Below are 11,430 nucleotides of genomic sequence, written 5' to 3' on the forward strand. Positions count from 1 at the left end.
ATATATTGTAAATAGAAGGAATATTATAATGGAGTGAAAAAAATATTTTTCTCTCATTCTTCATACTTTTTAATTAAATGCATGTTTATTGAGCACGTATACTGCATTGCACAGAAAAGACTCCAGTAGAGGAATTTCCCACACTTGGAAGAGAAAATCAGAATGCAGTCAAAAATATATTTCTCTAAAAAGGGACAAACTTCTTATAGATCTACAGGAATTTTGATGCTTGAGTCTCACCACCTGGTTTAATAGCTGCAGTTGAGATCTGTCAGTCCAGGGGGTGCACTGTTCACCTCTTACACCCTGACAATCAGAATGCAAAACAGGCATTTGTTGCAGCTGTGGTTTGCATAGGCAAATGCCAGGATATATTTCACTTTACACTGAGAGAAGTTGGTTTCATTTATTAGTGGGAAATTCAGTAGGAATGGATATAGCAGAGTAAGATGTGGGTGGGCTGGGTCCATGGCTTCTGCAGATGAAGTGTAGGATTGGGGTGGATTCTCAAGAGTCAATTCCCTCCATCAGATGGCAATTTTGCACTGAAGTTCAGTACAAATTAGGTAGGTTACATTCTTTTTAAAATCAAAAATATTTTAAAAAGAAAAAAATAATACCCCGCACACCTGCACAGAAAACTGGCCTGATGTACTGAGAAACAGAAGTGCCTTTTCAAAGGCTTTAAGCAAGGTATTGCAGGAGCCAGCAATAAAAGTTGACATCCCCAAATAACTTGTGCCATGACAATGCTCTTCAATCTCTCTTGCCTAAACATGTATAAACAAATGGATGCACTACTGATCTGATAACCAGCAACTCAGTCTTCAGGTTTCTCATTCCATATGTGAGAAGTGGTTATAAAATATCACTGAATCTTTGAAAAACACTAAATCTTAGTTCAATTTACATCAGGAAAATGTAACTCCATGCTTCGCTGGGTGCTGGAGGAACGCATGCATCACTGTAGATGTGGAGTAGTCAGCAGTTGCTTTTCATGCTCTTTATTCTGAGGAAATGTTTTTCCAGGCTTCACTTTTCATTAGAGATCCTTGCCCACATGTATCATTCTGTGAAATGCAGAGTGGGTATAATAAATCATATTACCACAGAGAGATGCCACTACACATTACTCTAAAGAAATGCTGTGTCATGATTTCTTTTTAATATTGAGAAAAGGTAAATATTTTACTTCACTTAACATCACGGGAACACAGCCTGGCAGTGAGCAACCTGGACTGGGAGAAATATTGATATATTTCAAATCTTTTGCTAGAATAGCATATGAATAAAAAACATATAATTGTTTCATTACAAATCTCTCAATCTAAACAGTTAGCTGTTACACATTCTGGGTATCTCTGCCAGAGGTAGCTGATGATGGAATTTTCCAATCCTACCATGTAATTTTGCCATGTGGATAGGGCTTGAAGTCTTGTTGCCCACAACACAAGAGTAGTTTTTTCAGTCCTTCCTTCCTTCCTTCCTTCCTTCCTTCCTTCCTTCCTTCCTTCCTTCCTTCCTTCCTTCCTTCCTTCCTTCCTTCCTTCCTTCCTTCCTTCCTTCCTTCCTTCCTTCCTTCCTTCCTTCCTTCCTTCCTTCCTTCCTTCCTTCCTTCCTTCCTTCCTTCCTTCCTTCCTTCCTTCCCTCCCTCCCTCCCTCCCTCCCTCCCTCCCCCCCCCCGGTTTGTGGAATGAAGATAATGCTATATTTTGGTTCCCTTGAGAGACGCGGGTTCCAAGACCTCACCAAGGCTTTCTTTGTAATAATTGTAATAATAATAATAATAATAATAATAATAATATAAAAACAACAACAATGACAACAAGAACTCATGGCCCACTGGAACATCATCATATAATCTTCAAAAGTTTGATTGTTTTTTGCATTATAATTTTTTGTGGCCATGTTAAACTTCTTGAAAACTTTTGAAACTCAAGAATTTGAGTTCAGCAAATTTTAATTCATCCCATAGACTCAGCGTGCTCAGTATGATTCATGTACATACTCAATATCCACCTTTCCCTCCCTGCCCCTCATGATACATGAGATGTTGCTTCACTTGTGAATCTTCCTCATGATATATAGCAAGGGCTTTCAAAAGTGATTTCAAGTACCATTTCTAGTTGTGAGATACTCTGAAAGGATTGTTTTCTCTATGGAAAGTTTCCTTTTCACTGTTGCACCATGTAAACTAGAATTATTTCCTGACATGTCTTCTTGACTTCACATGAACAGCCAGATATTTGCAGCTAATCTGAGTGCTACTCAATGACAAGGAGGCATCAGTGTTACTGTGCTGTGCTCAGGTGTGAAATTACGATACTGTGGGTTTTGCAGTCATTTTTGAGCCAGCTTCCTTTCAGAATTCCTTAATCCATAAAAAGTTTCAAGGGACAAAAGGACTGGAATAACAATATTTCCATGCACATAGTGAAGCTTGGCTGTTGGGCTCAACCCATCCACTATGACCAGTAGCTCCTTTCAGGCAGTGTGCAACATTTCCTCTTCAAGTGCTTTAGACTTTGCATTCGGCCATCATCCTCTGGAGTCCACCAAGCTCTTGTGTCACTCAAGTCCTGGGCTGTGCACATTACCAGCCTCCTGTGGCATGAGCCTGGTGAAGAGACACCAGGACATGAGTGGAGTGGTCGCTTACAAGAGCACTTGTCAACACAGGTGCTTCTGCAGACCATGGAAGTGGTTTTTCTTTCTGTCCACTAAAGCAATGATTTTGCAGTGTTATCATACCCACAAATACAACTCTCGAGCAGAAGCAGAGTATTTAAAACCATTGTTACTTTGAGTGTTGGCCACATTTGTAAAAAGCAACTCTGAAATGTATCATTAATGACACAGTTTATTTTAATTCCAAAATTTTGTAGTACATTTATTCAGTTTGACTGCATTTTAAATCCCTCTAGGCTTTCCCTTTAAATAACTACAGGAAGCTTCTTCCTCATCTGATATTTTACACAATAAAACTTTTGAAGAAGTTAAAGCTATAATATTGATGTATTGATGCCTGCAGCACAGCAAACTACTTTCAGTAACAGCTGTCAGGCTCAGTGCTGCATCAGATCTCTTTATAGTGTTTATAATTTACTTATCTTCCAAGAGATAGCCAATGAATGTGGACAAGAATTTGTAACAAATGACTTCTTTCTTTTCTTTCCCCTGTATATGAAAAATATCACTGACCTTGCCAATTATAGACTGGTTTTTTTATTGGCAATATAACACCAGAACTTGGACATTGCTAGTTTTGACATGGATGTATCTGCCTTTTATTGTTGGATTTTATATCAGGCTGGATTTTGATGTCTTGCCTATATATATATATATATATGTATGTATTTTGGAGATATGTGTGCCCATGCACTAATATTCTTCCATATTTGAGTATTTTCTGCAAGTTTCTTTTTCTTTTTCTTTTTCTTTTTCTTTTTCTTTTTCTTTTTCTTTTTCTTTTTCTTTTTCTTTTTCTTTTTCTTTTTCTTTTTCTTTTTCTTTTTCTTTTTCTTTTTCTTTTTCTTTTTCTTTTTCTTTTTCTTTTTCTTTTTCTTTTTCTTCTTCTTTTTCTTCTTTTTCTTCTTTTTCTTCTTTTTCTTCTTTTTCTTTTTCTTTCGATTTTTCTTTTCTATCTTGGCATCACAGATTACTTCATCTTGTTGAGCAGAAATAAAGAATGTTGCACATTACTAAGAATCTGTGAATGAGTCCTACTAGGGGAATTTAGGATTGTTATAAATTCTCTTAGAACATTGACAATAAATGGAAAATCACTTTCACTGCTAGCTGAGACCAGTGCCAAGAAAGAGAGAAATAATATGTGACAGTACAAGATTAAAAATTCTTTTTTGGTGATCCTACTTTATGGTTCTTGGTTGGATTTCTATTATCAGAAGAGGCTTCAGCTCTTTCTCACCTCAGTGTTGTCTGCTGGTAGATCTCAGTTAGTCTTTAACTCTGAAAGGCAGAGTTATAAAGTGCAATGGAAACTAGTCTATCATAATAAAGATGTTCGAATCTCTCAAGTCTTGGGAGGACATGTAGGTCACTTATCAACAACATTGTCCCACAGATTAGGAAGAATCCTAAGAGAAACCAACCTACCAATGGCTATTAGTAGGAATAACAAGATATTTGGTACCCTTTGTTTCCATTTCAGTCTCTGAGCATTCTTATTGGAGTATACATTATTATTAATGTCTAGATTCTATTTCTAGGCATGTGACTGGAAACTTATTCAAGTGATGACTGCAAATGATCCTTGGAAAAAATCTTACGGTTTCAAAGAAAACTGAGGAATTGTCCAAGTCCAACAGGTTTGCAAGAAAATATGAAGGCCAGATCACAAGATGAAGGGGCTTTGTGAAGTTCTGGTTCCTATTCTTATAGCAACTGACAGAGTAATTCAGGAGTTTTACTACGGCTATGGTACTAAAATCCGTCACTTGCTATCTTTGTCCCAATGAGATGCATGTGACTTATCCTAAACATTTACAGATTCCTCCACCCCATCCCTATCAGAGGGTCAAGAAGATATCCCACTGACTTTTGTACCTGCTGGAGGTAACCCATGATGTGATACAGGCAGCTGTGGAACAGCTGGAAGAGGTGTGATGACAAGGTACATTCCCATGAATGAAAGTTTGTGACGAACAACAGAGGAAATTCCTCTGGTTTTATCCAGGTTGTACCTTGGCTTTGACTTCCTAGCAGCATTTAAACCCAAAGATCAATTAATGCCCACAGGCAAGGAAGAGGTCACACAAATCATGCTCTGCAGTAATAGCACTTCACTGCCAGTAATGGATGGTTTGGCCAAGACCTGAGCCTTTTCCTAAGAGGGACAGGCGACCAATACTCCTCAACTCTATTCCTTCACTTACACCTACTATTTTGCATTACTTCAACCTTACCATGAAGCTGTTTCTGAGAAGGATTATTCAGTGAAGAAATGTTTGTTTTCCCTATGGCACACTTCAGACCTCAACAGTTATTCAGAAATACCTGATGGCCCACATTCATGGCCATGTGGGAGATGGCCATACATGTCTGTTAATGAGTTTATGATTTCAGATTTAGTTTCCATCTCTTACCTCTCTATCTACTGTTCATAATAATGAGCTCAGGGACCTGATTCACTGGGAGGAGGGGAATCCCTTAACATTTTTTTCCTCATTCCCACTAACAGAAGTAGTACTGGGACATAATTGTGCATGTAATCTCAGAGGTGTTTCTGCTGCATTCTTTCAAACCAGCAAAGAGCAAATTTTCAAAGATATGAGGAAGTCTCTATTTGTTTTCCACTCTGAGAGAAGCAGAATGGTCTAAAGTCAAGAAGTTTTTGCATCAATCCTTTTGGGGAAACTTAAAGTTTCTGAAACCTCTTTGAAACTTATGCAAGCATATTTCAAAGGAAGAGGTCAAAACCAGCAGAGAGCACAAACACACCACCAAAGTAAAAATTAGACACAACTTTTGCTTAAAAGGGGGGAAACACACAGCTTTTAAACATGGCCTTAATTATGTCTTGCTTCAGCTCAGATTGCTTGCATCCCTAGAGGGAAGAATGCCTAATATAAAGAGGCGGTCTTGTTGTATTTGTAAAGATTGCCATTGTTTGGAGTGATTCAAAAGATGAAAAGGAGCCCAGTGTGAGAGAAACAAGAGAGATCACGCAGTCCAACACCACTGAAAAGGCTTAGGGAGGCAGAGATGCGATTTCTGGGCATCATGCAATTTCTGAAATAACATCTGTTCCAATTAACCTCTTGTCCCTGAGAGTCTGAGCTCTCCATGAGCCTGAAACACAAGGTAGTTATCAAGCTGTCCCCTGGCTGACAGTCCATGAGGAGAACAGCACCAGCAGCCAACTCGGTGGGCCCTAGCAAGGTGAGATGCAAGGCCTGCCATCCATGAAGAAAGACAGTAAGGAAAATAACAGCAACCTCCAAATCAGCAAACTCTCTGATACACAAGTCATCCAGGACCATGCCTTATTATCAGGGCTCAGTGTATGTCCAGAGACTGTCTTTGAGACAAAGCAACACTAGACTTCTGATGCTGTTTAAAAGAAGAATGGACATCCTCCATTGTAACAGAAAAAGGAGAAAAGCAATTGCTAAAATGATTTTTGTATCCTGAGCAGTTTTTGAAATACTGTTTTCAAAATCACAAAATCCAAGGTGGAAGATATGGCAAGCAGAAGGTAACTCTAGGTTATTCAATATTTGAGAGAAAAAAGGCATTGAAGCACTACCAGCAAATATGGCAGCATATGAGAATTAAAAGAGGAAGACCTCAGTATCTCTAAAGATTTATGTAACAGGCCAAGTTTATCATTCAGGAAAACTGATTTATCAAATATACAGCTCCTTAAAAGAAAGTAGTGAAGGGGCATCTATCCCAGTCCTAGTCCAGAATATATTCCTCTGAAAATCTTCATAGCTGCATACATAGTTACTGGTGCAAGCCTTGGCCTTTAAAAGCACAAACTCTTAGTGTGTACAAATTCTTCCTACAAAAGATCAAAAAAGGAAATTGCAGTATCCAGGTGTGTGTGGAAAAATTTGTGTGAATTACGAAGGTCAGTGGAAAAGAGGCCTTGCAATCTGGGTGTCTTAATCCCTGAGTTTACAAAATGTTACACATGCTATTTACTCACCTTGTGCTGCACTTTCCAAATCTGGAATTTTTGTGTTGCAGTTTGCACTGAAGTTACTGGGAATTAAGGCCAAATGTATTGGAACAAGATTATGCAATTGTTCAGCTTCCCATATCTTCAGAAGCTAGGGCTAACTCCAGGAGATAGGTGTTCATCATAGGTAGAAAACATGGGGAGGTGTAAATCACTTCATGATACATGGGTAACTCTTTCCCATTCACAAACACCGAGTGCCCTTCACTGGCTGACCAGCAGTGTATGCCCATTTTTTGTTCTCCTGCAGGCTTCATGCTTTTGTATCTGGTGTATTGTGAGGACTCGGGGGCTTTCCCTCAGATGCCCTTCTTTAGTTCCTCAGGGAGGGGTTACAGGGCTTCTGTAGAGGATCATCTTGTCATGAATGTGTGTGTTTTTTCACCATGTTTTTTGCTTCCAAACACTGCTATGAAAAAATATGTTTTGAAAACATCACCCACACAATGTCAGCTCAGTGGGTGATAGGAATGCATCCCTTGTATGACTTTATCACCTGTATTTCAACAGCTGGAGTAGGAAACCAGGCCTTCTTCTTGCTGAATAACTATTCTCAGTCATGAGGCTCCTTCTCTGGTGTGGTGGCCAGCTCTGTTTGACAAGGAAAATCCCTCTAAACTGCCCTTGTGGAGTCAGAGAGGATTTGCTGTCTCATTCCACTGGTGTATTAGGTGTGGGATCTTACTTCTGCTCTTACCCTGTGGAGATGACTAATGACTTCCAACAGCTCTAAATAACACCTAAGCTGGTAAATCTCCTGTCTCCTTCAGCTTTGCTGCCTGGAATATGCAGCTGAGCTGCTTGCTGCCTGGACAAACACCTCAGTCAGGACATATTAGAATGTGATCTGTCAAACAGCAGTTATACAATGGAAATATTAATGTTTTATTTTGCTGCTGCAGGTGCTATTTTTGCTTTAACTGAAAAGATAACATTCGCCCTGGACATGCTCCCAGGAAGAGGATGGCTGCTTTTTTAGCCTCTTACTTTCAGTCATACACAAAGAAATTTTCCCTAAATCACAGGGTTACATCTGTTCAAAAAGAGCATTTAAAAAGCTACCTTCACTCACAGCTCCTTTACTGCCCTCGGTTCAGTACACAGACGACCTTTTTCTCTTGGTTTTCCCAGGAAGAACAGGGGTGATCTTGCTACCTTGTTTCCTACAGCAATCCCAGGAAGGAGAGGATGCACATTTTAAGAACAATAGTGGTTTTATCAAGGGGACACCTTGCCCCGTGATTAAAACAGTCATTCCAAATTCTTCCTTTTCCTTTTTTAAATCATTTTAATCTGGTTAGAGGTCTGCACCCATTCTGGTGGTTTACATCCACTAGTTGTTTTGCATCTCATACATAGAAATTCTTGAAATTTCTGCATGATTACTGTTGAACCACAATGAATTATTATTGGTGTACTAATTTACAAATTTCTCTGAAATTCAACATGTCCACTAGTAAAGATTTTGTTTAGATTATGTGACTATTTCTGTGGATGAAAATTTGAATGGTCTATGTTAAATTGCTATTATTTTTGATAATATTTTTATTATTAATGTTATTTTTACAAGTGCTGGTGAGCCATTGGTTGGCAATAACCAATAGTTTATGTACTACAGAAAGTGTTCTGGGAACTGATTAGATTCCTCAATACTGGAGTATGACAAAATCTAAGTGGAAAATGCTTCTGCACAATGCTGAACTGTGGAAAAATCCTAGGAAAATTTTGGCACCGTGACTGACCTTAGATAGTTACAAGGTAAGTAAACAATGCATAAAAGCAGTAAAATTCATCTCTCTCAGCAGTTGGTAAGGATTTTGTTGCTTAGCCTGAAAAGGTCAGAGTGCCTAAATCCTACTGGCATCTGAGGAGACTTGAGCTTGATCATCTCAAATCACTCCCTCCCCAATTCCCATAGGTACTCACTCAAATTGGCAGGGTGTAGTCTGCCCAGAACGTGACTATTTCTCCTTTCTTCTTGGCAACAGTGCTGTATTTTCTGTCCAATGTGTTAATATTCACTGAAGCAGGGCTGCACATCTAGAACTTCTCCCTCCCAGCTGAGTGCTCTAACCTCTAGACTGTGGAGTATTTCCTCTGGATCTAGTTCCAGCACAAAGGCTATTTATTTATGTTGTTCAGATTGATAGACCTTCAACAGAAAGACAGAAAGTCACACTCACAAATGTGTTATATGGTCTGGTGATGAGACTCTCTGCATAGAATAAAAGAGGTTACAGATTATCTGGAGGTAAAAGAGGTAGTTAAAAATAAGTGTCCTTTGACCCATGGTATCCCAGTATCTGGCTAGCCCATTATCCTCTAAACTACTTGGGCAAAAAGGGTTTTCATCAGCTCTGGCTCTTCCTTTGTCATCTGTAGGAGCAGATCTGAGAATTCCTATCAGCCTCGGTCTGCAAGCATTGCTATTACCTTGTAACTGCTGCGGCTTAGGTATAAGTTAGATGATTTAGCACTGAATCCTCCCACACTCATTTTCAGAGATTTCTGGGTATGTAATTAACTTAGCTCTGTACATTCTGCACCTGAGACAAGCACCTAACCATTTGGCACGGCAGTTCTACTCACCACAGTACTCAGGCCTTTTGTTGGATCTGTTTGTCACTTTCTAAATTAGGTAGTTCTCTTAGTCTAGCAGCAGTAAATATCTTTGGCAGAAACATAGGTGCTAGGCAACTGAGAGGAATTTTCAGACTTCAGATCTGAAAAAGGCAGCTAGATGCCTGTCCTTCAGTGGCATTAGAGATGCTGCTCTTCAAACACCACCAAGGACTGCTCAGTACAAGAAAAGGGTCATGATTTAGGACCTTGCAAAATGTTTTTGAGCAGATGTCTGATGAATACAGCCAAGGTCACAACGTGTGAATAAAACCACAGCACCTTTTGCTAAGTGGAGAAAAGTGAAGCTGGAGCATGAGCAGTGTAGAATACAACTATATCAGAATCACTCAGTGTGAAAACGTAATTCTATAGGTGTAAGGAAGAACCAGCCCTTAAAAGAAAGTATAAAAAGCAGTAAAAAGCCACAGAAGGGGACAAAGTTCCCAAATGCACTTTAAGAAAGATATCATTTTAAGTCTGTCTGATTTCTGCATTTGAGTCACACACAGGATCTGGATGTCCTTGAGCTATGATGTGGATGATTATTCTTCCTGCTGCTATCAGCATATCCAAGGTCACTTGTTCTGCTTCATCTCAGCTGGGTCAGGAAGGCATTGCTGACTCACCGTGCTCCAAGAAAAGACTGCAGGAGGGGGAGTGTGCTGGTATTAGGGGCAGGTGAAGTCACGGAATCCATTACAGCAGCTACAAGGCTCTTCAGGGAATGGCCAGTGGCTCCTTATGTCACTACCTAGAGCCCTGCAAGATCCCCCAGTGGAATTCTTCAGTCACTCAAAGCAGGTGGCCCAGGGCAGAGGGGGGTGGACATGCATGATCCTCCTGTGCCACTGCAGCAGGACAGTGGCTAGTGCCACAACAGAGAGCTTTTGCAGCTATTGCTTTCTGCTGGGGCCAAACTATGTGGGGGTGGGTTTATCTTTAGGACTACATTGTTTGTGCACAGATGTGCTGGCTGCAGTGGCTATCCATTATGCTGGAATGAGCTCAGCCTTCATGGTGCCTCTTGGATATGATGGGGACCTTTATAGCTGCTATAGGCCAGAGGGGCTGTGGGGTGAGTGAACTTAGGAAACACCAGCGCAGTGGTGAGGAGTCCTTTTCCTCTGTCCTTTCTTGCTCAACTCCTGATTGAATGAGTAGCACCAAAAACTCCTTCCCACTTCAGGTCAATTATGTTTCCCAAGTTACTCAATTTTCCCTCATAAAATATCAGTGTAGAGCCTTGCACCAGGACCCATCTTGGACAGCCAGAATAATTCTCACAATTACTTTCATGGTATTGTAGTTGATATTAAACTAAGCCTTGTGTAAACAAGGGGATCATACAATTAAATTATCCTCTGAGAGACAGTGTTAGCTCTTAATGAAGCTTTCCTCATACATACGGCTCTGTTTTGAATCCGCCCTTAGTAGTTAGTGATAGAATTTGCAGCTTTTACATCCCTGAATTGAATGGATAATTTGTCTTGCCTTTTCTCAGCTGCTGACTTTCACAAGGTTTGTGGGAATATAAATATATTTGACACTTCTACTATTTTTTTAACTTGGCTTGAAACTAAGTCAACAGTTTGAGCAGTCTTTAGAAGGGCAAAGGAGAGACAGATAACAGGACCTAAGTTTCACTGCCCTTGGAAGATAGGCTAAAACACCTATTTCTTTTTCCTAGCAGTCCTTAAGGGATTTCATGATGAAAGAACATGCCTAGAAAGCTAAATAATATGGAAACTGTCATAAAAAGCAATGGCATTTTGTAGAAAACACAAGGTGAAAGAATTTGCTTCCATCTGATTGGTGATGTGTCATATTTATGCAGGGAAATAGGTCTCTGAAAAATGTAATAATTGCTCACATACAAGCCATCTTTTATAAATGGCTTCTTCTCTTTTATGAGTAGATTGTTAACTCTCTACATACTATAAACAGAAGAAGATCTTGGATGTCTTAGGGAATTTCTCAAAGAAGGGATGGACCAGAGCCTGTGTTAATGGACCCCAAGCCTTAAATTTTGAGTACTCACCCATGCTGAGAATAACATGAATACCAAAAATAGACAAATGGCTGAAACTTGGATCTTTCAGATG

This window comes from Passer domesticus, chromosome 1 (assembly GCF_036417665.1).
Source record: "Passer domesticus isolate bPasDom1 chromosome 1, bPasDom1.hap1, whole genome shotgun sequence".
NCBI classification, from domain to species: Eukaryota; Metazoa; Chordata; class Aves; order Passeriformes; family Passeridae; genus Passer; species Passer domesticus.